This window comes from Mytilus galloprovincialis, chromosome 8 (genome assembly GCF_965363235.1).
Source record: "Mytilus galloprovincialis chromosome 8, xbMytGall1.hap1.1, whole genome shotgun sequence".
Classification (NCBI taxonomy): domain Eukaryota; kingdom Metazoa; phylum Mollusca; class Bivalvia; order Mytilida; family Mytilidae; genus Mytilus; species Mytilus galloprovincialis.
Genome location: NC_134845.1, coordinates 78,439,352 through 78,463,346, shown reverse-complemented (window position 1 = coordinate 78,463,346; position 23,995 = coordinate 78,439,352). Strand labels below are relative to the sequence as shown.

The window sequence follows — 23,995 nt, the reverse complement described above, 5'->3', positions numbered from 1 at the left end:
AACTATCGATATAGAAGTGTTATCTCTGCTTTTTTCGTGGTTGTGAAAATAGAAAAAATAAAATCTCTCATTTTAGATTTTAAAGCGGATTATTTTATGTCACATGTACTTGATAAATTTGCATTTATGTAAAAATTTCAATAATAGCAAGAAATACAAACACGAAATTTGGAATTTGCAGTAATATAGAACTAATTGATTCCCTGTTTTTGCTGACCATGCACTTTCAGAAAAAGATCATTGGAACAATGGAAGTTTACAACATTCTTATAGAGTAAAATACTTTGTTTTGCAGGAGACAGCCTACAAAATATTCCTCGACAATAGAGGGATAACTATCAAATAACATTTTAGGAGTCCTGTCATCTAGTTAATAAAAAATCGACAACTCAATAAAACAAAAATTAAATGACATATATTAAACTGGAGAATGGAAATGAAGAATGTGTCAAAGGTACAACAACCCGATTAAAGAGGAGAAAACAACCGAAGGCCACCAACGGGTCTTCAATAGGTGTCAGACAACCAATTAAAAATCCCTAGCTGTTCAACCAATGTTTGCAATTGTCACAGCTTGAAAGACTTATAGGTTGCACTTTGTAAATACAGCTGTTTCTCAAAACACGCCTCTTTTGGGGAGCTCTTGAATATTCATAGAGAATTAATTTTGTTTACATACTGGTTCCCAGTTATGCTCTCTGTGTACTATCTCACAGAGACATAACTTGGGAATGTTACCAGTAAATAAACATGTACATATTGTTTACATTGAAATCTGTGGTAACCTTTCATTCGAGTTAGGGGTGTTAGTTTAAACTCTGAGAAGTTCAGGGCATATAAACGTTGGAAATATGCCGCACAGCCCTATATTTTGACCTTTGAAAAAAATTGTGGTGCATATGAACTTTCAATTCTAGGATAAGATTTTTTTTCAAAACTTCACAGTAAAAGTGGTACAGTTTTAGCCAAAAATCCAGGGCCTTAAATATGATGACTCGGCATAAATTCACAGTTTACAGTATGCATAGTTTACTTAAAGTCCTGAATACAAAATTAATTCATAATATTTGCATATTTGTAAGTTAAATTGTTGAGAAGTGCTTTTATTTACTCTACGCAGTCATTGAAACTCATAGATCCTTCCTGACTATTATTTATGGGGTATTTGTGTCCTTTCGATAACCCAAAAGTAAGCCGCAACACCTAAATCTGCTTTTTTGTCACCAAGGCATAATAAATACAAGCTAGAAAAACTAAAATACCTCAAGAAAGCTTACAATAGTGTGTTCTATCCTACATATGTACTAAATATTCCAAATTGCTAGAAACAGCAGAATGATTTAGGAAATTTGAGGCCCCAGGGGCAAAAATCATAGAAAATTGCCTACCCCCTGGATCAGAAAACAAATAATTTAACTTGTAAATGCTATGATTTTAAGATTTAAAAGTTCTTGATATAGAAAACAATAACAATGCTTGGAAGTTATGCAAACATCAGATGTAAGCAGTCGTCTTTACAACATTTTAAGTGAATTTATATCTCAGACTGGTATCTGCATACATACAACTATTGCAAATATGGCTTTGTTTGAACACTTCTAGTATATATATTAGCTAAATTGTGTCAGATATATGGTTACAGATGATACTGTTGTGACAAGAATTCTAAATTGACCATTTGAGGCAGAAAATGTGTTCTTTAATTGACAATTAGGCATACAGTAAGATGTGGACTGGAGACAGAGGCTGGATTGGATACTTTATATAATCTTGAATGTTGTACTGATAGACTGCTAAACAACATTTATAGTATTCTGATATGCTTTCAATATGTTATCAAAACAGTTTTAAACAGGTTCTAGGCATATCTTTTTTCTGAAAATATGCAAATAGGGTAAGCTGGCAATAATTAAAGTCTTGTTTTCAAATTCTTTAAAAACTTGAAACAGGGGAGGGGATATAAAATGTATAGTAAAGAAGATCTTAGAGAATACGCAGTTACCAGTTATGCTATCTGTGTTCCATCTCACGGAGACATAACTAGGGAATGTTACCAGTAAATAAACATGTGCATATTGTTTACATTGCAATATGTGGTAACCTTTCATTCGAGGTAGGGTTCGTTAAGAAAATTAGTGTAAGTTTAAACTCTGAGAAGTTCAGGGCATATAAACGTTGAAAATATGCTGCACAGCCCTATATTTGGCCTTTGAAAAAAATTGTGGTGCATATGAACTTTCAATTCTAGGATAAGATTTTTTTCAAAACTTCACAGTAAAAGTGGTACAGTTTTAGCCGTAAAAGGAGTTCCTATGGGAAATTGCATTGTCAATATTTACATAAATGCAACCTACAAGAAATATCTGACATTGAAAACACAGGTACCAAAATAATTTCTGGTTTTCTGGAAACCTAAAGTAAATTTTTGCTAAAAAATAATCTAACTCTTTTTCTCTTTCATCAACATTTTAATTTCTGCAAATTTGTTGTTTAGTAAACAAGGACATCAAAATCACTATTTTGTGTCAGAGTAGAACTACTTTTAATGGAGGGAGCAATTGGTGGTCTGACACCTTAAAACAGCGAGAAAATTCCGCATCAGGAGGCGAGCTTCAGCTGACCCCTAAATAAACATATGTACAAGTAATAATGGACGTCATACTAAACTCCGAAATATATAAAGAACAACAATTAAAAATCAAACAAGACTAAAAAAAAGGCCAGAGACTCCTAACTTGAGACATGAGCCAAAATGCGGCAGAGTTAAACATGTTTTTTTAGATATCAACCCTCTTCCTTTACCTGTAGCTAATATAGAAAAAAACAAAACAAACAGCAATATACACAGTAAAAGTCAACTAAACAGAAGTCCCTTCCGATGTCAGAAAAAGTAACAAAAGATACTAAACAAAATGACAATGATACATAAATGAACAAAGGACTACTAGCATTTACTTACATGCCAGCTCCAAACCTCATATAAACTGATTGAAAAATTATGTCTTGGGTTTATTACAAAATATCAAACACCATAGCAAAAAAAAAAGATCACACAAACAACAGTTCAAACCCATTATCAATAATGTTTAATTTGATAATGATATTGAGCATAACGAATCCAACGAGAACGTTAGGTTGTTGTGTAATAGTCAACATTTATCATGTTTATGTCGTTGCTTAATGTTTTATTAGATATGTGGACTTGAAAAAATGGTGTATCCATCTGGGGAGACAACCTTTAATGTCGGATGTTTCCAATCAAAGGTAACATTATATATTCATGTTAAGTAGAATTATGAAAATAAACGTCAATTAAAAGCAACAGGAGTATACCGCTGTTCAAAAATCATAAATCGATTGAGAGAAAACAAACCAAAACCGAGGGAAACATCTATAAGAAGAAAACAACAAAACAACAGAAAAACTGAAGTGACTCAAAAACAAACGACAATGCAAAATTCATAGACACGAACTATTAGATTAAAACTGCCATATGTATGACTTGGTACTGGACATGTTAAGAATTTTTTTAACTAGCCTTCTAAATAATTGATTGTATCCTGTGAAATTTAATTTCACTTTTCCAAAACAAACGATTCATTTGTTCAATATTTTTTTTAAAAGTAAAGCAGCGTTACATTGTCTTTTGATGCAAAGTTTTCGAAGTGAGTTTGTTTCATTTTGTTTCGTATTGATATTTTACTGATTTTCTTTGTTTTTTGGCTCTTTACTGCATTTTATCACTGTCCAATATCAATAATGCCACAATATGGTTTTTTGTTTTGATAATAATTGAGACAAATTATCACAGGCGAACTGATTTAGGTGTTGGGATCCCTTCAATATCTTCAAGATGGAGAACATATTGTTTTGGGGAATCTGAGGTTTAAATGTTTGATTTTCTTCTAGTACTTTGCATCACTCAAATATTTCCGTTTCATTTAATATATAATAGTATTAAGCGTAATTAATTGATCGTTAGAAATGCCTGTACCAAGTCAGGAATATGACAGTTGTTATCCATTCGTTTGTTGTGTTTGAGATTTTGATTTTGTAATTTGATTACTGATTTTCCGTTTTGAGTTTTCCTAGGAGTTCGGAATTTTATTATTTTACTTTTTGCAAATTTCTTTACTTCCATTATTTTTTAAGGGAATCCGAGGGAATGCTCTGACATCCAGTTTGACAAGCATGGTGTTTTTACAATATATCCAAAAGGCGACCTCAAACCTAAAAGTGTGTACTGTATGATATTAAACGGCGTAAAATGGACGGTTTGTAACATTATTGTTATTGCTAAAGGCTTTTAGTATGTACATGTAAGCTTACTCAAGGCTGCACTTCAGAGTGCTGCTACCATCTTACGATTTATGTAATATCATCTTTATAATCTTTTTAAACAGAAAGAGATGTGGTATGATAGCCAATGAGACACCAAAGTCCAAATAAAGTTAATGTAAGCATTTAAAGGCAACAGTATGGCCTTCAACAATCAGAAAACCCCATACCGGTTAGTTGTCTAAATAAGGCTCTGACATGAAATCCAATCGAGAAAACTAACGGCATAATTTATAACAAAACAATACTTAGTCTAGTAATCGAAAAACAATTATGACAGACATGAACCAACGACAACCTCCGAACCACAGGCTTCAGACTTGGAACAGGCATATACCAAGTTTGGTAGGTTCATACATGTTTTTGAGCGCTCAACCCTTACCATAACCTGGGACAGTGAATACAACACGACATAATAAAAAAAAACTATACAATTTAGTTGAGAATGGACTGCTAGTAACTCATCATTAAACAACATAAACCACATTCGACTTGGAAGCATTGGTTTCCTGGGTCACCAAAATACTGAACAACAATTCTCTATTCCAGAAATATGCGACGGACTTAAATTTGATTTCATAGAGAAATTTGTTACACAAGTGGATAAAATGTATGCTTACAATTATTCAAAACGAGTTAATGCCGAAACATGGTATTCGCAAACTTATATGTTAATAAAATCAACGTGTTAAACATAGAGCCGGTTTTGTAGAAAGCGTGCACAACTTATGAAATTATTTTATATTTTAGTTTACTGAAAATAATGAAATCTTTACTTTTTCACGCTTCATTTGACTTAACTTAATGCAAAATGTTAACGATAGAAAAAAAATAAAACGTCTTTTAACATGTTTGACCCGTCCCCCTTAAAATGTTTATCGTCTCTCGGATCTCGTTTGTTGTTTGTCAAAAGCAATCATTTATATCTAACACATCTTACTCTTCACATAAATAATACTTAAGTTGCTATTTTTTTTAAGTATGAAGGTGGGAAGAAAGTATTTTACTTTAGCACATGTTATGCAAGGTCGTTGTCTGCTTACGGTTTAAATAAATACTTTTTTTTCTTCAAGTAATTGATGGATTTAATGATATTTGATATACAAACATATATATAGATATATATATATATATATATAATATATAACAAATGCGAAAGAATGAAGATAAGTCTGCATATAACAGCATACAAAATTGTATTATAATTGATAGAAAAATATTTAAGGTGATCCAAAGGCGATTTAACGGCTCCACCGATTTTGATAGAACATGGAATGCATACAGAGAGGGTTTTGGGGACGGTAATACGGAGTATTGGCTAGGTACATTGCTTAACATATTTTGAAACTAATAGTAGAAGGATCGTAAAACGTATCTTTGCTTTTTCTATTATCATGTTTTAAAGATGAAATTTCTCTAAACCCTTTTGATTCCTGATCGGTGTAATAAACGGTAAATTGTAATGCACCAGATGGATTACACTGGATTTTTCTAATAGGCTTTCGAAAACAAAGACTCTGTCAATAAAAAACAACAAACTTTTTTGAAAAATAGTATTATCAAAATATGGAAAGTAACATAAAATAACAATAAATCAAAACAAATCAGATTTATGTCTAGTATAGAAGAAAAGGAAAAGGAAAACAAGAGGAATTGCAAATCATTATTGATGTTACAATACATAGACATGTGGTAGTTATGTTCCCTATCTGTTTATTTTCATCTCATGACTTTGTTGGATTTTTTGTCATATGTTTAATCGAATTTTACGTTTTTATCTATTTAGAAAATGCATATTTACATCAGAAAATAAGATTAAATGACCATTTTATCTTTGTAAAGATTTATGAAAGCAAATGTACAATACTACCTATATTTCTTATTTAATGAGTTAAAACTTGAAAAGTAAATATGTAATATTGTATCAGAAAAAATCACTAAGAGTACTTATATGTTTTTAGGAAATGTGCACATCCATTCACTGACAGCCAATGGCCAACACAAGCTACATATTCATCTTGAGGAAAAAGATGGTACTGTAAAATATGCTGATTATTTATCATTCCATGTCAGTAATGAGGATTCTAAATATTTGTTAAACGTCACAAATTACAGCGGTATAGCGGGTATATATTATACTTATCTTCATATTTTATTGATTTAGCTAACTATAACAATCAGTAGGACAACCAGAAGCGCCTGAGTAAGGATTTCGGCTCTAAGTGATACGGTTCACTAGACGACGTTGTCAACACGTAATGGCGGCCATTATTTGACGTCGGATTTGGCATTCCACGTTGAAAAGTTGCATTTATGACATTCTTGGATGCTTAAACTTTGTGCCACACAACATATAAGATAAAGCTTTATTCCAGATATTGCAGGTAATTATTTTCAAAGAAGTCGTATCCCAAGAAATGATTTAAACGGCAAAAATAAAGTGTAAAATAATATGAAACATGCATGCACATGATGCATGAATATTGAAATCCCAGTTTTCATTATTTCCTTTTCATGTTATGAATCCACTATTTACACCAATAACTGGTGAATTACATTCGGATTTCGGTCTGGGGTATCCGCCCTTGTCTCCGGAAATATTATACCCACTGTCAACATCCGTTTTCAAACTGGTGAGACAAAATTAAAAAGTGTTCTTCACGATCTCCCTGGAAATAATTCACTCTATCACTTTGTCCGCATATAATAGAACATTGTAAACATGAAACTGCAAATACGGACCAAAACAAATCAAATTTGAAAGCATGGTTGATCATGTTTCATGCCGACTGTAAGTTCGCTAAAAAGGAGGGTACGGCATGAATTTTGCAGCACGTCAAAGACGTCCATGTACTAAATCATTAGATTGTAAGACATATTCACTTTTTAAAACTGTTGGCTACTTTATACCTGGTCTAATATAAATAAATTCCCATTTCATCTGGGAACAATATACATGTCCCTGATTTCATATATGTCATATGCCAGATTTCATGTCTTGGCAAGAAAATAAAAAAAAAAAATATATCTTTTTTGTCCATCAACCTCAAAAGAAGTAGAAAGCTTAGGGTCCTATTTTAAACAGGCATTTTTATCTATAAAAAATAAATCTTTTATGAACACAAATTGATACAATTCAAAGGGAAAGCGATTATAGGCACTTGTTTCTGACAATGGGGGTTCACTATCCATACTCTTCTTTCCCATATAAAAAAACAAACCAGATACATGTAGCATCCACATTGTAATTAACCAATCTGACACCCATTTGAGAGCTTACACATACATTTACATGCCCAGAAACTAACTAATTTCAGTGGTGAAACCAGAACTTTTCATAAAGTGGGTTGGGGGGGGGGGGGGAGGTGTTTGGGACAGTCATGCTTCAGTGATTCCCTATATAATCAACCAAATATTTTCCAACAAGGTCTCAATAGTCATGACAGTGGTTCCTGGATTTAAATTGAGAAAAAAACTGGGTTGTGAGTGCCCCCAAAATGTATATAATTTTAGCTTGCATTGTACATGTTGTACATGTTATGATATTTATGTACACTATAATAATATAATTGAATATAAAAATGTTAACGAAAGGATTGTTAACACATAAATCTGCTCCATGTTATGATGTTTAACAGTGTTATACCTAAAAAATAATTTTTCAAGACTTGGAAATATTTTCTTTGCCCATTGTTGCCTGTAACTATTATGTATTGAACAAAATGCTGGAGGCATAATTATTTATCATACTTAGTAAAAACATGTATTTTCTCGGTAATTCATATGGCAAATTTGTATTAATGTGTTGATAATAACAATGCAAAGTTTGATTTTGCTTTGAATATTTTAGTATATAATTAATTTAGTAATTGTATGTACATTTGCTTTATATTTACAGGATGGAGAAAGATGTTCACTATGAACAAAAATTCAAACATAGGACTTTTATATATCAACAAAAAACACTTGTACATGTGTATGTGTGATATACATACAACAAGAAAGCAGGAATCAAATGGAATGTCAACGACCAGTAATGTTGAAAGCAAAATGATTTTAATAGAAAACAATAGGACTAGAATATATTAAAGGTAAGTAATCCAAAAGTGTTTGTTTAGAGTAAAAACAGTCGGTTATTTACAGTGTGCTATGATTTCAATCCCACAAACATGAGACAAAAACATAATAAACATGGTATGCAGACTGTTTTCATAAGTAAATAGACTGAAAATATTTACATTTAACAGTCAGACATATATTATGTACTAAATTATTCAAGGCAAAGCTAATTTTGGTATCATTTTAGTCTCTTGTGGACAGTTGTCTCATTGACAATCATACCACATCTTCTTTTTTATATATAAAAGTTGCCAATTGAATAAATGGAGGATGGAAATTAAAATTTATGAGATATAGGTCAAGGAATCATACACAGACGTTATGGTATTCTTTTTAATAGTTTAAAGATTTTATTCTGTTATCTATGCTGTATAAATGTAAAGACTAAGTTACATTTAAATTTAAAACCAAATTTCAAGAATGAAGGGTACCATAATTTAAATTTAATTTATGATAAAAAAACAAACAATATAAGGGAATTAACTCTTACATGATGTGCATCATATCCATGCAAAATGAAGGGTTTTAATAAATCTGACCTTTTTATAGATAAGAGAACGACTTGAGCAGACTGTATTGGGGTCATATATGGCAATAACAATAAAATACAATATATTATAATTATCATTCTTCATTACTTTTTGATTGAATTTACAAACTCAATTTAATAACAAAATATTTCATTTTCAGTAGACAACACATCCTGTCAGAGGAATAATTTTAATGGAGGATAAAAATTTTGATACCTGGAATCAGCAGAATCATTTACAGAATGGTAATCAAGGTGGTTCAAGTGATTATAAGCAGACATTTTTGTTGAACCAATGCAGGATTTAATAAATGAAAGTGTAACCGACTATGGGCTCCAAAGTGTAGTAACAAGAGGATTTTCTAAATATGTGAGACTCATCAACATTAAAATGTGCAAAAGTGAAATATCACCATATTTATTAAAAAAAATAAGATTATTGACTCAGTTGTTTTCATGAATATGTTTTTAAAGCAATTTCACTGTTATATAATTAATAAGATTCCACGTTTATTTTATACTTCTGACAACCGAATATATCTTCCATCTGGCCTCAAGTGTTTCCCTTTTATTTTGCATCAGTGTAATTTAAAGAAAGCTCGGTTTTAGTTTTGGGCAAATTCAAGTTTTGCCATTCCAGAATTATTCCACTTTTTCCCTGGTAAATTAGACATGAACCCAAATGTTGTATTTGGCTTTGGTACTTTTACAAGAAATTGTGTGGCAAGGCTGAATTTTATCAAATAAGCTCATTTTTGGATATTTTTCAGATATCACATACTTGAATAATCTTTAAAATTGAGAATGGAGATGGACAATGTATCAAAGAGACAACAACCCAACCAAAGAGCAGAAAACATGAGCAGTACCAATAGTATGCTTATATTGATTTACTTCACTTTTGCCTTGTTGTTGAGATTGGGTGAAAAAAAAAATTGTTTGTTTATTCCTATCAATTTGGGGGTTGGGACCAGTATTCAACACTGCATAACTACATGTATATCCTATCACCAGTTATGAAGCAGCCAACCATACAAAATAACCCCCGTCACTAAAAGGAGAAAAAGAGATGCACAACATACAAAAATATTCCATATTGCTACATTGTATCATTTGAAATATTTCATTTATTTTTTTTACATGTGAAATTTTTTTTTTGCATTAAGTAGTTATTTATTGAAGGTAATAAATACAGTTCCCTTTCAGTTTCCTTGCTGGATTACAGTTCTAAAATGAAAATTAAAAGTTGGGGTATGATCAATGCCAATGAGACAACTCTCCACTAGATATCAAATGACGAAAAAGGTTAATAAATAAAAATCTCTGACAGCCTTCAACAATTAGTAGAACAAAAAGCGGTTAGTGAGCTACATGTACAAAAAAAAAACCCTGTTACATGACACAAGACAGGCTGATAAGGAATATTCTGCATCTGTATGCAAAAGTGAAAATATGTTTAGAAATAAATGCATGTGTAGCAATGGATGCAAATAAATAGTCAATCCAGAAAAAATCCTATTATCTCCAACGTTATGGCGTATGCGGTTTATGCACAAAATTGTCAACAAACTTTTACATACTCCATTCAAATAATTTACATTAAAGAGACAACAAAATAAAAAAAAAGAACAGGGCGAATGGGTATAATGGGCAAACAAGTACTATTGTAAACAGACCAGGATTTCTTTTAGATTCCCACCACCTACTTAGAATAGCAAATGATCAATCCCTCCTATGCATAAATATATTGATACTAATATAGTCATTATGTCAATGCCCGAAGAAACTGCCAGTTGAATTTATAATAAGTTTTTAAAGTCATGACGAGTTTGAACCTCCACTGTAACCAGAGATTGCGAACCATGAGCCCTAAAAATGACACATGCCTTCAAATGACAAAATTAAAAGAGCATGCCCCTGCCAACGCCCCCTCCCCCTTTTAAAAATAAGAAACAAAACAAAACACACAAGATTAGCATTATATTAACGAAAGAAATATCAATAGCTTTCTATGTCCTAATCAGATAAGATGTTCATTAAAAACTAAGCGGCAGGTAACAATATTCACGGAATGAATCTGTTTTTTATAAGTTCAGTTGCCTGAGTTGGGGTCCCATGATGGTGTAGGCCTAACACCCTAGTGTACCAAGTATGGTATAACGTTGGTATGGATTCAACATATTGCATGACTTCCTTGGCATTAAGATTAACAAAACAGCTACAAAGAAGAAAAGAATCCAACTTTTAATGACATTTTACGTTGGCATTTTCGGCACCGGAAATTAACAACGTTGAGCTATGTACTGATACAACTTCGGTTGAGGTCGATTCCGGCAATTCTGCTTAAAAAATCACAAGCAGGTAAAATTTATTGATGTCTTAACATGTATTTGTTATGTTTCAACTATTTTTATTGGATAATTATTTTCGAGAGATGAATTACTATCGTGTACTTCAGAAACCAAGTTAAGGGAGGACCACGCCCCCATAGTTGGGACATACAAAATAAAGATGACCGTTCTCCATTTCTACTCGGCAGAAGTGCCTAATTTTTTCATAACACATACATTTTGTACCAAAGATTAGCATATGAAAGTATAAAAAAAATTGAGGCGGAGATTTTTTAGAAACGCCTCATATCTTTAGCATATCAATAGACGTAACGGAAAAATAGACGAAAATGGGGCCTTCTTCAATTTCGAAAAAAATCTATAATTTTACAATACATTGACATATATTGTTATATTTACAGGGGTTTCATACCTAATGATTCACCTTTTCATAACATTTGAATGAATATTTACTTTAAAAACAGAAACTCTTCCAATTTTCAAATCTACTGACTATGCAAGGGAAAACCTGTAAAAGATTGAGACCCCTACTTTAAAATGGGAACAACTTTTTGCCCTGGCTTGGACACCCCTATTCTTTACGAATTTCGATGCCAAAAACTCGCGAGAATAGGATGTAGAAATTTTAAGCAAATCGAAGGATATGTATTTTTTTGTTCCCATTTTTGATATAGCCATTTAATCCTACAGTGCAGAAAATCAAAATCCGAAATTTTATGTTCAGATGTAAAAAAATAAGATTTCCTTATCTTTCAATGATCAAAAATAAAAATAATATGTAAACTCATATATTTTTCTCATGCAGTCATGCTTAAAATCGACAGTATTTATCGTCCACACTTTGCCGCAAACGAATTTAAAAAAAATACAAAAGCGCGCCATTTTTCAGTTGACGTCGGCCGACGCAAAATAGTCCAATTTTCGGCGTAGGACTACTGAGCGCCGCCGAATCACATTTTGGCCGAAAAGGCACATTAGGTTGTCCTACTGAATGGCATAGGATTCTTTCTCCTGGTATGTGTTTTTAAATGATTTTTTTCTAGCTTTTATCATCGGTTTACAAGTCAATGTTAACCTCTAACTTACCTGCATACCTAACAAAACGAAACGATTGCACTCTTAACTGAATAAAATTGGTTTTTCAGTTGTTTATTTAAGAAATAGTGATCCGACAAAATCCCAAAAAGATAACAAAACTAGAAAGACCGTTGAAACTTTGCTTAAACATTTCAAAGAAGCAAATATAAATTTCAGTCCCTTAAATAGTGTTATTTTTTTAAATGCGGAAGTGAAATAATTGGTTTTTACCACTTACAGTAAATTGAGGTATTTTGACATAGTTGATTGGTGTAATGATGAAATTTACCCGAAATTGCACGGATGATTGTGACTTTACTTGATTCATAGATGTACATGTATGGTTTATTCTATTCGCTTGAAAATTGTTGATAATAAAAATGGATACGAACGATACATAAGTCTACAAAACTTAGTGGTATTAACAGTTCGCACTGCAATTTGAAATGCAGAATATTTTCAAAGATATAAGGAAAACCGTTTTGCTTAGTTCTTTGGTTTCAAAATCAGATATATTGAAGATTTCCTGCCTCTCTTTTACCCACACATCAGTCAGTCAGTACTTACATTTCCCAGTTAGCTTGTGATAAAGGATACTACAGAAACTAGGAGGGCGAATTTAAGTTTCCAATTGTCAATTTTGCCTTGTCTCATTGTACTACACTTATCTGCGCCATCGTATAACGGCACATATCTCAAATGATACTTTCCGCTCGTGCATCTTGAGTTAATACCGACTTCATGAACAGGGATGTACCCCTGACTACTTAAACCAGGCCACAAATCCTGACTCCTTTAAACAAGCCACAGATTCTGGTCACTTACAACAGGCCACAGATCATAACTACTTAAAACAGGCCACATATTTTAAAGGGATATTCAAACATATTAGTCGATGATAATATCAAAACGGTATGTTAAAAGTAGTAGAGCGACGTAAATGACAATATAAATTCGGCAAAGCTCTACATAGACCACCAAAGATCAACACGAAACATACTGATACAAGGGGTTAACTCGTGTGCCCCCGGAAGGTTTAGCAGATAATGTTTCGATTGGGACACCTGAGTGTCAAACGTGAAAATTTAAGTTTGGTGACCTGTACTTAATTATCAAGAGGAACGAGCGACTAAAATATACACATAATAGGATTCTATATCACCGTATTACGAATAATGATACCTTGCCAAACCACGAAATCAAATATAACCACGAAAATGCAAGTTTTCCTCATTCCACGAAAATTGATACCCATGAAAATAAATGAATCCACAGTATACAGACCAGAATGTAGGGCATAACGACCACGACAATCGGAAACATTCCGCAGACTACAGTCATGTGATCATGGCTAGTGTACACTATCGATGGGGATCAGAGATGGGATTTTTCTTGACTTTTGTTTAGAGACATTTTGAGTTACAAGCAGCTGGACAAGACGTTTTTTTCAATAGAGGAATATTTTGACATTTGTCCTGGAGATGCACTGATGTTTCAGTTGTTTCATGTTCCCCATTTATTTATTGATATGGCCAAAGTGTATTTTGCAATGACGAAATGTTCGAAATTGATGTCCAATGAAGCTTGATAAAAGCTCGCTATATGTGGTACACACAAATTTGACCACCACTCTTTTGCAATGCAAAACACGTTAAATGTCCGAAGTTTAACATTCATATTCACAATAGTATTTTAGGATACGTGGCTTAAGAATTTTGTCGTGTTCTTTAACGTATATGACTAAACTTTAGTTTCCACTCCCATTGAGGTATACTAGATGGGTATATAAATAAATACATATTTGTCCATATTTTCTATAAATTTTGTTAAGTTTTGACGGACGTTGTTCCTATTACCTAAAAAAATTCATCATTTAAAACTGAAAAATATCCCCCTTTTTATATAGTCGAATACGTGTGCTCGGAAATCTCATTTAATGATGGGTTTTCTGTTTTTTTATGAAAAATTGAATAAGGAAGAAAATAGATTCAAATGTTCAATTATTCCTCTATAAAAAGGGTATTTAAATTGGAGTTAAATATTCATTTTTTTCCCCTTGAAAGCGACATGTGACCTTTGATCAAGATTTCTGAAAAAAATGCACCATATTTTCTTTTGTCGACCAGAAGAATCTCAAATACACATATTTCCCGAATGATATATGATATAGCCGTATACTATTTTTGACGATTAAAATTTCTTAATTCCGACTTTGGTCACCGGCCTGTGTGTTTCGTTTACATCCTGACGTCAAATGTGCGATTCTACGTCAGAGTTAATGTTAATCTTACTCAGTACTTAAAATGTTTCAATCCTCTATATATTAATACAAAAATAAGAAAGCAAAGAATGAGGTTGTCAAATTTGATATTCCTTTTTCTACTTCTTTGTTAAATATTTGTTTGTATTTATAGTGATTAAGATGATAACACAATGATGACTGCTGTATCCCTATTTTTGTCATTTTTACCTATTATGTACCATGTGTGTTTGTTTGTTTTTATTTACGAATCGTTGTCAATATAATGGAATTTGATGTGATTATCATACAAGTGAGAGGTTTCGCTATCTATGACACCAGGTTCAATCCACCAGTTTCTACATAAGAAAATGCCTATACCAAGTCAGGGATACGACAGTTGATATATCCATTCGTTTGATTTTATCATTTCAGTATTTAAATTTTTCTGGTAGTATAATTTTGTGATTTAACTTTTTCAGTCAATGAGGATGAATAAAAAATATAACGACTTTATATTCATGCCTAAACTGTAATTGGCACTATAACAGTAAAACTTATTCATGGTAATTGCAGATTAATATTTGTTCATTGGATGTAAAACGTAAAGTATCAACTCCAAGGTAATGGCACCTTATAGTGGGAGATATTATGGACATAATTGTGGAAATCGTGATACAACCATGAACATTGGTATATGGGTGGACTGAATGATAATAATAATAATTCAGCTGCTGGCCATCAAAAAAATTATTTTTTTCAAGATGGCCACCGCTCATTTGGCAAAGGGCGTCATATCCAATTGGTTACATTTCGTAAATCTTTTGAAAGCTGTGTAAGGGGTTTTATCCTATGTAAGTTTTGATCTTAAATTACAGTTCCCAAAGTACGAAAAAAACAATACCTACATGAAGAAATAGATTGACTTCCGGTCTCAAAATAGCGGCAAAAACAATAAACATGTCAATTTTATCATTTCTATCAACTTGACAAGAGATATCACTGACTTTGTTAAGTTCAAATGCATATAAAGTTTGTTTAGAAAGACAGGTTGCTTATCTTTTAGTTATATGACAGTTACCAATACACAAACATGTACACTGAAGGCCATAACGGTAGCATTTACAGTTACCAACACAGCTGAACTTCTTGCATCCGCATTTAAAAAAAAATCATTACACGAGGATCAGCGGCCACCAAAGAAGTCCATTTTGGTTTCCAATTGTCAATGGTTTTTTTTCTTTAACCCAACTCCTGTGTTTATGACTTCGTACATGAACCTGTCGAATGCATAAATCCGGACGAGCCCAAACATGTCCATCTTGATATGCTTCCCTTTTGATGTGCTCCAGAAGATTAAAATAGTTTGCAAGGAAGCAGCAGCCTTATGATGTTATTCCGCCTATCACAGGTAATGAAAATGATTGTGTGGTAGGCGGAATAGCATCAGTAGGCCGCTGCTTCCTTACAAACGATTTTAATCGTGTCTCCTTAACAGCAAACGATGATGTTTCAATACATGATGCAAACAATTACTACTATGATGTCCATGCATGCATGTGTCTTCATACAAAATCGGGCAAAAACGACCGTTACATTTGAGAATAATTCCAATGTCTGCCAAACTGACCTCTTCACTTTCCGATGAAATGCCGACACAGTGTCACATCCACTAAATACATGGAAAAAAGGAAAAGCTGCTAGACGAGGACTAAACGCATTGTATATGACATGTACAGGAAGCCATCGAAATTCTTTATTCCTTCAAACACCTATCCACAATTTGTCCACATATAATCTTGCGAGTACTGCAATTTCTAATACTACTCCATCTATGTCAGTACTACTTAAAACTACTTTTTAAAACCATTTTCAGCAGCATGCATATTATGTACAATCATTCATGTATCTGCTTTTTCATGGCGACCAGGGGATAGCTGGGAAGTATCCGTATTGAAATTGCAAAGAACTTTTCACCTAGAGTAGTAAAATCATTTTTATTAGTCTCTAAAGAACTAATTTTGTCGGCAAGAAACTTTAACAATTCCGTATTGTTGTCATTTTCACAGAGAGAACTACTCCTTTGGCTTTCTACCAGAACCAACGACTTTCCGTCTAGCACCAGTGCTTTCCCTTTTTTTTGTCCCAGCCTTTAAATACTTAATTTGATCATCAAATCGATGTCTACTCTTGATTACTTATAGAAGGAAGATTGTATGTAAGGCAGTATGATATCATTTGCATAATCATCAAACATGTTTGCCCCAAGTTGTTGCAATAAATTAACCATTGCTGCCCCACCAACGATAAATGCGTCAGAATTTGAATCAGTTGATTGCAAATCGCAAAATGTTTCAGGTATACCATTTTGTTGCGATTTAATACCACATCCTGACACAAAGATGGAAGAGCAGTTTTGTTTTATGGCTAAAGAAGAAATGAAAAGTCTAGAAAAGAGATCGCAATCAGTGTTCAGGTTCTCTAGCTTTGTTTTTTGACAAAGTACTTTCCAGTTTCATTTTACGGCTTTGATATGGAAACGTTCTTTTTCATCAGGTTAAAAAAACAGATTTTCCTTCACTTCGCATTTGCGTCAAAAGATCGTACTGTTTGGACCCAATATCTTTGAGTTTATGTTCATATCTTACCTCTTCTGAATGAACAGTTTCCTTAAAAGAGTAAATTTTGTACAAATCTGACGACTTTTTCTAGAAATGGATTTCCAAATTCGTTCATCACATTAGAAAGCTTTTTAGAAGAAATCCTTTTGTGTTTTCGTAGAGTCTTCATGACGTAGTTCATCTGTTGTAGAATGACTCAAACCACTAAATCTGTCAAATTCATCTACCAGTCTACTGACTTTTGGTCCAGCTACCATCCATCGTCTCGAAAGAATCTACGATCAAACGTATGGTACCAACATCGCCGTTCACGACTCATTATTCTGTATTTGTGCCTGATCAATTATAATATAAGAAATTAACTTGCTGTCTTATTTACAGTAAAAAATGCCATTTGCAAATTTCATTGCCACCTGTAGGTGATGTTCGTGAAGGGAAGCCATATATATTGGAGATGGATCGGTAATCATCGAGCATAATATACACGATTAAGACTTAGATTGGTATCATGCTTTATATGAACTGTTTGTAAGGTATGATATCTGACTCGAGAAATGAGCGTCCTACCAAAGACACAAGAAGTTCTAATTCATAAATGAACACCAGAAATTAAACTGTGGTCGATATGACTCACTTTCCTTACACCTGTTGATCAAATACGTGAACGTCACAAAGTCATGCACTATATTTTCTGTGTTTACGCTTTCATAACGGCTGGCATTATCAATTCAAGCAAACCACATGCAGTTATCTGATGCGCGTGTCTATTCCTAATTACATTTGAACAAACATGAAAAACGTCTGCCATACTAGGTGTAGCAATATCGGATTCAGTGATGGCACATGTGAATCCACTATCACGCAAGATATCACTCACTGAGAATTTTAAAACAAGCCATTTTAATGTACAATCCACCAACCATGACGAAAAACTTATGTTCTCCGTACAAATGTGGCCATTCCAACGTAAATTGATTAGCCAATACCAAAGGGTTTATCTGCAGCTAAAATTGATGTTTGGCCGATATCTAGAAAGTTAACCACCTTTTTCACCTTATCCTTCGAATGCAGTGGCAGCAAAGAAGTAACACTTTATACTCGAACAGAAGAGCCTAGATGCTTAAAGGAACAAATGACAACCAAGATATGTTTAAGAAATTAAAATCCTCATCTGTAAGTTGAACTTCAATTTCAATCATTGTGCCCTTGTAGTGCGTGTATTCGTTCTTTATTTATAAATAGTTTGCGCATGCGCGAAATTGTTAAACGCATGTGTATCATAACCTTAACAAATGTCATCAAACAAATTCATAACATCATTAAAAATTCAAAAGCGCTAAGCATGTAATAAAAAGTTCAAATGTTTGTGTTAATTTCGTAACATTTTCACGCGTGCGCAAACCCAGAACATGTCAAATATTAATTTCTAGTATATGCGTCACATGTAAAGAAGGTATACACCAATTCTGATAATATTTTTTACTCAAAGAAGGTCGACGAAAACGTTTTCCAAAAAAAATAAGTATTTCAATCTTGAAAAAACAGCCATTTTAGAAAAGGTGGTGGCCATGTTGAAAAAAGGAAATTTTCTTATGGCCAGCAGTTTTTCTCAAAAAGGATAATGCTTCGTTCCAATTTTCATGCTTGTATCATCATTTGCACAATTCCCTTGATATTGCTTGCTAATATCTTCCACTGCCCATTTTATTTTATACTGCAAAAAAATTGCTAAACTAAGAGATAACTTTATAGGAAATGTAATTAAACATATGCCAGATTTTATGTCCTGGCAAGACAATGAAAAAAATAAATATCTTCTTTGTCCATCAACCTCAAAAGAAGTAGAAAGCTTAGGGTCCTATTTTAAACAGGCATTAGAACTGAGGACAGGGGACTCTTGATTTATTTATAAAATATATTTATATATCATATAGATAGATTGTTTTGCTTTTTTGCTTTTTTTGTTTTCATGGTTTTGTTTGTTAAATGTATTTTGTGTATGTTTATATTATTTGTCACAAACTTATTGTTCAGAGTTTATATGACAATAAATATTTGAATTATTTGAATTATTTGAACTATTAGCGAAAAATTAGTTTGGAAAATAACTCTGTACAGATTCTGTCCAGTGGTGTTCAATTATTTGTATTCGTCATCACCAGAAATTTGAGAATGTCGATATACAAAATGTCTGTACCCTGAATATGACACTTGATAATCTATTCGTTTGATGCGTTTAGAATGCCATTTGAATCGAAACCGTTGAATTTTCAAATTGTAGTCCAATTATTCAACATCGCTCACAAATACAATTCAATGTACCTAATGTATTATCAGAACTAAACCTAACGTTTAGACGTAATAAATAGAACTTCCTTTGATTATGTCGAGAAGTACGTTAATCCTGGAGAAAACTTAACGTTTGTGAGGCCTAGCATTGTCCTGCTGGATCCGCGATCATAAACAAACTTGAACTTAGACGACATTGAAATCAAACCTTTTGCATGCTCTAAATCATCCCCAGAAAACATGAGAGTTCTTGTAAATGATTGACCGGAGGCCTGATTACTTGAACAAATCAGCCAATCGGGTGGACAACAAGCTTTAATTGATAGACTCTATTATAGTGGAGTTAATCTAAAGGGATCAATCCAGTCAGTTCTATTAAATTTGTTTTCCGCGCCAAGAGATTATATGTAGGTGATCTGACGACTATCATTTTATTTATGCTATTTCAATTTTCTTTCTTCGATCCAGCTAATATAGTCTCAACATGCTCAAATTAAGATATATCATTATCATGTATAATTATGTTTATAACACAGAATTTTGTTACTGCAATGAAATATAGGATTACTTACCTTTAATTGTCAAATTCAAGGGAATATTTTGTTCGACCCATTTTCGTATGCAACCGGGTGTGACAGTACTGTCAAGTTTGGTCATAAAAGAGGGACGAAAGATACCAGAGGGACAGTCAAACTCATAAATCGAAAATAAACTGACAACGCCATGCCTAAAAATGAAATATAGACAAACTTATAAACAATAGTACACATGACACAAAATAGAAAACTAAAGAATAAGCAACACGGACCCCACCAAAAACTAGGGGTGATCTCGGGTGCTCTAGAAGGGTATGCAGATAATGCTCCATTTTTGGCACCCGTCGTGTTGCTCATGTTATAGCCAATCCGGTAAATAGTATAATTCGGTAGGTCACATTCATGAAAGGGAAGGGGATTGTAGTTTCGACGTAAGGAACATATCCGATATCATCTGTGAAACGGTTGTTCCATAACGGTCAACCAACTCGTAATGGCGTTCGTAAAATTTACGAAGGATGATTTGAACTTCACCATTTGGAACTCATGGTTTAATAGCTTCCTTGTGAGCAGCAACCCTCTATCAAGAAATTCATGATAGGAATTACAAGCACGGGAATATCGTATCAATTGGGAGATATTTCATTGCATATAAGAAAATAACCGTCACCGGAAGTTAATCAATTGAAGGTCACCTCTTTTTTACCCGAGTACAAACTGTAGTAAGTAACCGTGTAGCCTCATGTTTCCACAATCTTCTATAGGGACCAACAATAAAAAAGTGGTGCATGGAAACACTCACGATATATGTTTATGACCAAGATTTTTTTTTACTGCAATGAAATGTGGGATTTATTACCTACAATTATCAAATTCAAGGGACTATTTTGTTTAATCATTTTTCGTGTGCAACCGAATGAGACGTACTATGATTTGGTTGTTTGACACCTACAGTAACGAGAGTATCACAAGCTCATTAGGGGACGACCATTTGATATTCTGGGGGGGGGGGGGGAGCAGGAGGATTTTGAAAAAAAATAACTCAGCCTTAATAATCACAAAAACTAAATGGTTTATTCTATGGTAGTTTGAAAATAAATAACCTGACTTATCAATGTATTGGATAAAAATAACTCTGCAGGTCTATTCGAAAGTATGAGATGGCACCAGATTCTTCATAAAATTCACCTTTTTTTTTAAATCGGGAAACACTTCCCAAATATTTATTTAATTAATTATACACATTTTTAAAATATACTTGAAATGCCTAAAAATGGGTTTCATTTAACTTGAGATTTCTTGTGTCAGGAACACTTATCTCACTTTTATTTAACAGGGCAGTAACTACATTGAGGCAAATGCCTCATTAGAAAATTTCAAAACCAAAAATTTGTCTTCATAATTATCAAATTGTTTTCACGGCGAGTGTCTTGCAAGAAACAAGTTCTGTTCACAATCTAAGGTAGCCCCTGTTTTTTTTGGGATCATTGTTTCTTAGTTTTTTGTCTTTTGTTCATTGATTGCCCCTCTGTATTCTATTAGTGTTGCTTTCCTTTTGTAATTTAGTAATTTTCTTATTAACTTGATCATGAGTATAAAAAAAAAAACAGTCACATACTTAACTATGTGAATTAAATTTTTGCTTTACCCTACATATTGGGCTTTTGATGGTGTTCCTAAAATCTTTAGTCATACACTGAATCTATACATGTTGCTTTGAGACCAAATTATTGGAATTTGATGCAACTGTCATACAAGTGAGAGGTTTAGCTAGCTTTTAAACCAGGTTCAATCCACCATTTTCTACATAAGAAAATGCCTGTACCAAGTCAGGAATATGACAGTTGTTATCCATTCGTTTGATGTGTTTGAACTATTTATTTTGCCATTTGATTTGGGACTTTCCTTTTAGAATTTTCCTCGGAGTTCAGTATTTTTTTGTGTTTTTACTTTTTATTGTGAAGTGTCAAAAAATGATGAACTCAGAACTTGCATTTTCAGATTAAGAAAGGGTATGGGGATACACCAAAAGAGCACGATTAAATGGTACATAACGACTTGACTTTACGTGTATTATTAATAATAAAAAATGAATTTAAAAATTGTATGTCTCAAATATTATAAATATACACAGCTACTTTTGCATAGGTGCTATTTCTGTACTATTTCTGTACTGAAAATCTGTAGTACTGGAAATTAACTTTTAATATTTAGTACAATTTCTCTACTTTAGAATTATTGTAATATTTAGGTACTTTTATTTTCCAGTACTTGATGTGTACTTAAAATATTGGTACAAAAATAATACCAAAAATGATCACAGTATTCCATGTTTGAGCATTATAACTTTAAGAGAATTGAAATAGACAAACTTTCAAAATGCTGAAAATGTAACCGTGCAACCAAAAATCTGTAGTACTTAAATTTAAATTACAAATCAAGTACTGTAAAATACAGGTACCTAAATTTTACAATAATAAGTATAATAAGTAACAAAATAGTACTGAATATTCAAAGTAGATTTCCAGTACTACATATTCATGGTACAGAAATATGCAAAAGTAGCTGTGTAGTTACTGTTGTGAAAATAAATAATCAGTCCCTTGTTTTAATGAAAACAAAAAACTTCGCTTCAAAAGTGAAGAAAATAAATAATTTGTCCTCTTAGTTTACGAAAATAGTGACTCTGAGTGACTTTTCTGGATTAACCTTCATTGTGAAAGTTCTTACTCAAAAATTTGCATGACTGGGATTTATGAATACTTGATAATATGGATGCTGTTCGTTTTTATTTGTTGATATACAACTTTTAATTAAAGATTGTGCATCCCTCATGCATAGCTCTGATTCCTTGTCCGGATTTGGGTTTACTTGTTGTCCTTTTTTATTTAACAACCTGTCCAGGTTTTAACATTTTTGTGACATCTTTGACATTTAAATATTTAGCCTTGATCAACACTGAAGAGACATTTGTTGTCAAGATAAGATTAAAATTGTTAATGATTATGATAAGGTACTAGTTTGGTGCGTCGATATTGCTTCTTTGATATTTGTTTACTTTCATCAGGGAGGCTCAAGAAAAAAATGTATGCAGAGGATACAAAAGTATTTGATGAGTTCTACCACCAAATGATACATCAATAAAACAGTTTTTGCTGAACTTGTCAATATGTCATCCTCGTTGTTAGATACTTGCACTTTTCGATGTTGTATTACCTTCAGATTTTGCCAATAAATGTTTTGTTTTTATTTTAAGGAGATTGTCTAAATAATAGAGAGAATAGAATGGCATTTTCAACAAAAGATCAGGATAATGATAACGTTGGTGCGAACTGTGCCGAATTTTATTCAAGTGGATGGTGGTACAACGGTTGCTATGATTGTAATTTAAATGAGTACAGTGCTTATGGTCCAATTTGGCGTTATAATTTAGGGGAACGTTTTTTGGAAGCTACAATTATGATGATATCAAAAGTATGAGCTCAATTTCAACATACATCATGTACATTAATTAAAAGGAATTTGTTCTTACTTTTTTAAATCAATTTGAGGTTTAAATTTATTTCTGTCGAAGATTTCAGCTACTAACTACTATATAAATCTTAAGCTCTTATGCATTTTATAGCTATATCATGTTGGAAATCCAACATTCCCCTATAGTTCAATTTAGTGCAGAACTCAGTACTCATGCTATAAACTGTCCAAAGGAGGAAGATTACAAAAGAAGAAGAGAAGAAATGAAAACGCACCTTCATAAACGGGGATATAAAAGGTCGTCAACTGAAAATCAATTGAAAATAATCGACATGTTAAACCGGGACGATCTTTCACAACACAAAACAAAGAAAGAAAATTACAGAGAGCTCTTGGGACTGCTTATTCTGCAGCGCTTCATT

The 23,995-nt window shown here is 32.7% G+C and overlaps 2 long non-coding RNA genes across 3 annotated transcripts; both read left to right on the top strand.

Moving 5' to 3' along the window:
• The first annotated feature begins 4,149 nt into the window (after positions 1 to 4,149).
• On the top strand, positions 4,150 to 23,703 carry LOC143042631 (uncharacterized). The gene is made up of 4 exons (XR_012968069.1): positions 4,150 to 4,274; positions 5,564 to 5,660; positions 6,300 to 6,464; positions 23,356 to 23,703. It is a non-coding gene; the product is annotated as an uncharacterized LOC143042631 (long non-coding RNA).
• Positions 6,745 to 9,433, top strand: LOC143043546 (uncharacterized). 2 transcript variants are annotated; one of them, XR_012968455.1, is made up of 3 exons: positions 6,745 to 7,206; positions 8,237 to 8,429; positions 9,148 to 9,433. It is a non-coding gene; the product is annotated as an uncharacterized LOC143043546 (long non-coding RNA). The 2 variants fall into 2 exon arrangements; XR_012968456.1 differs by having other exon boundaries at positions 6,750 to 7,129.
• Positions 23,704 to 23,995: the final 292 nt, after the last annotated feature.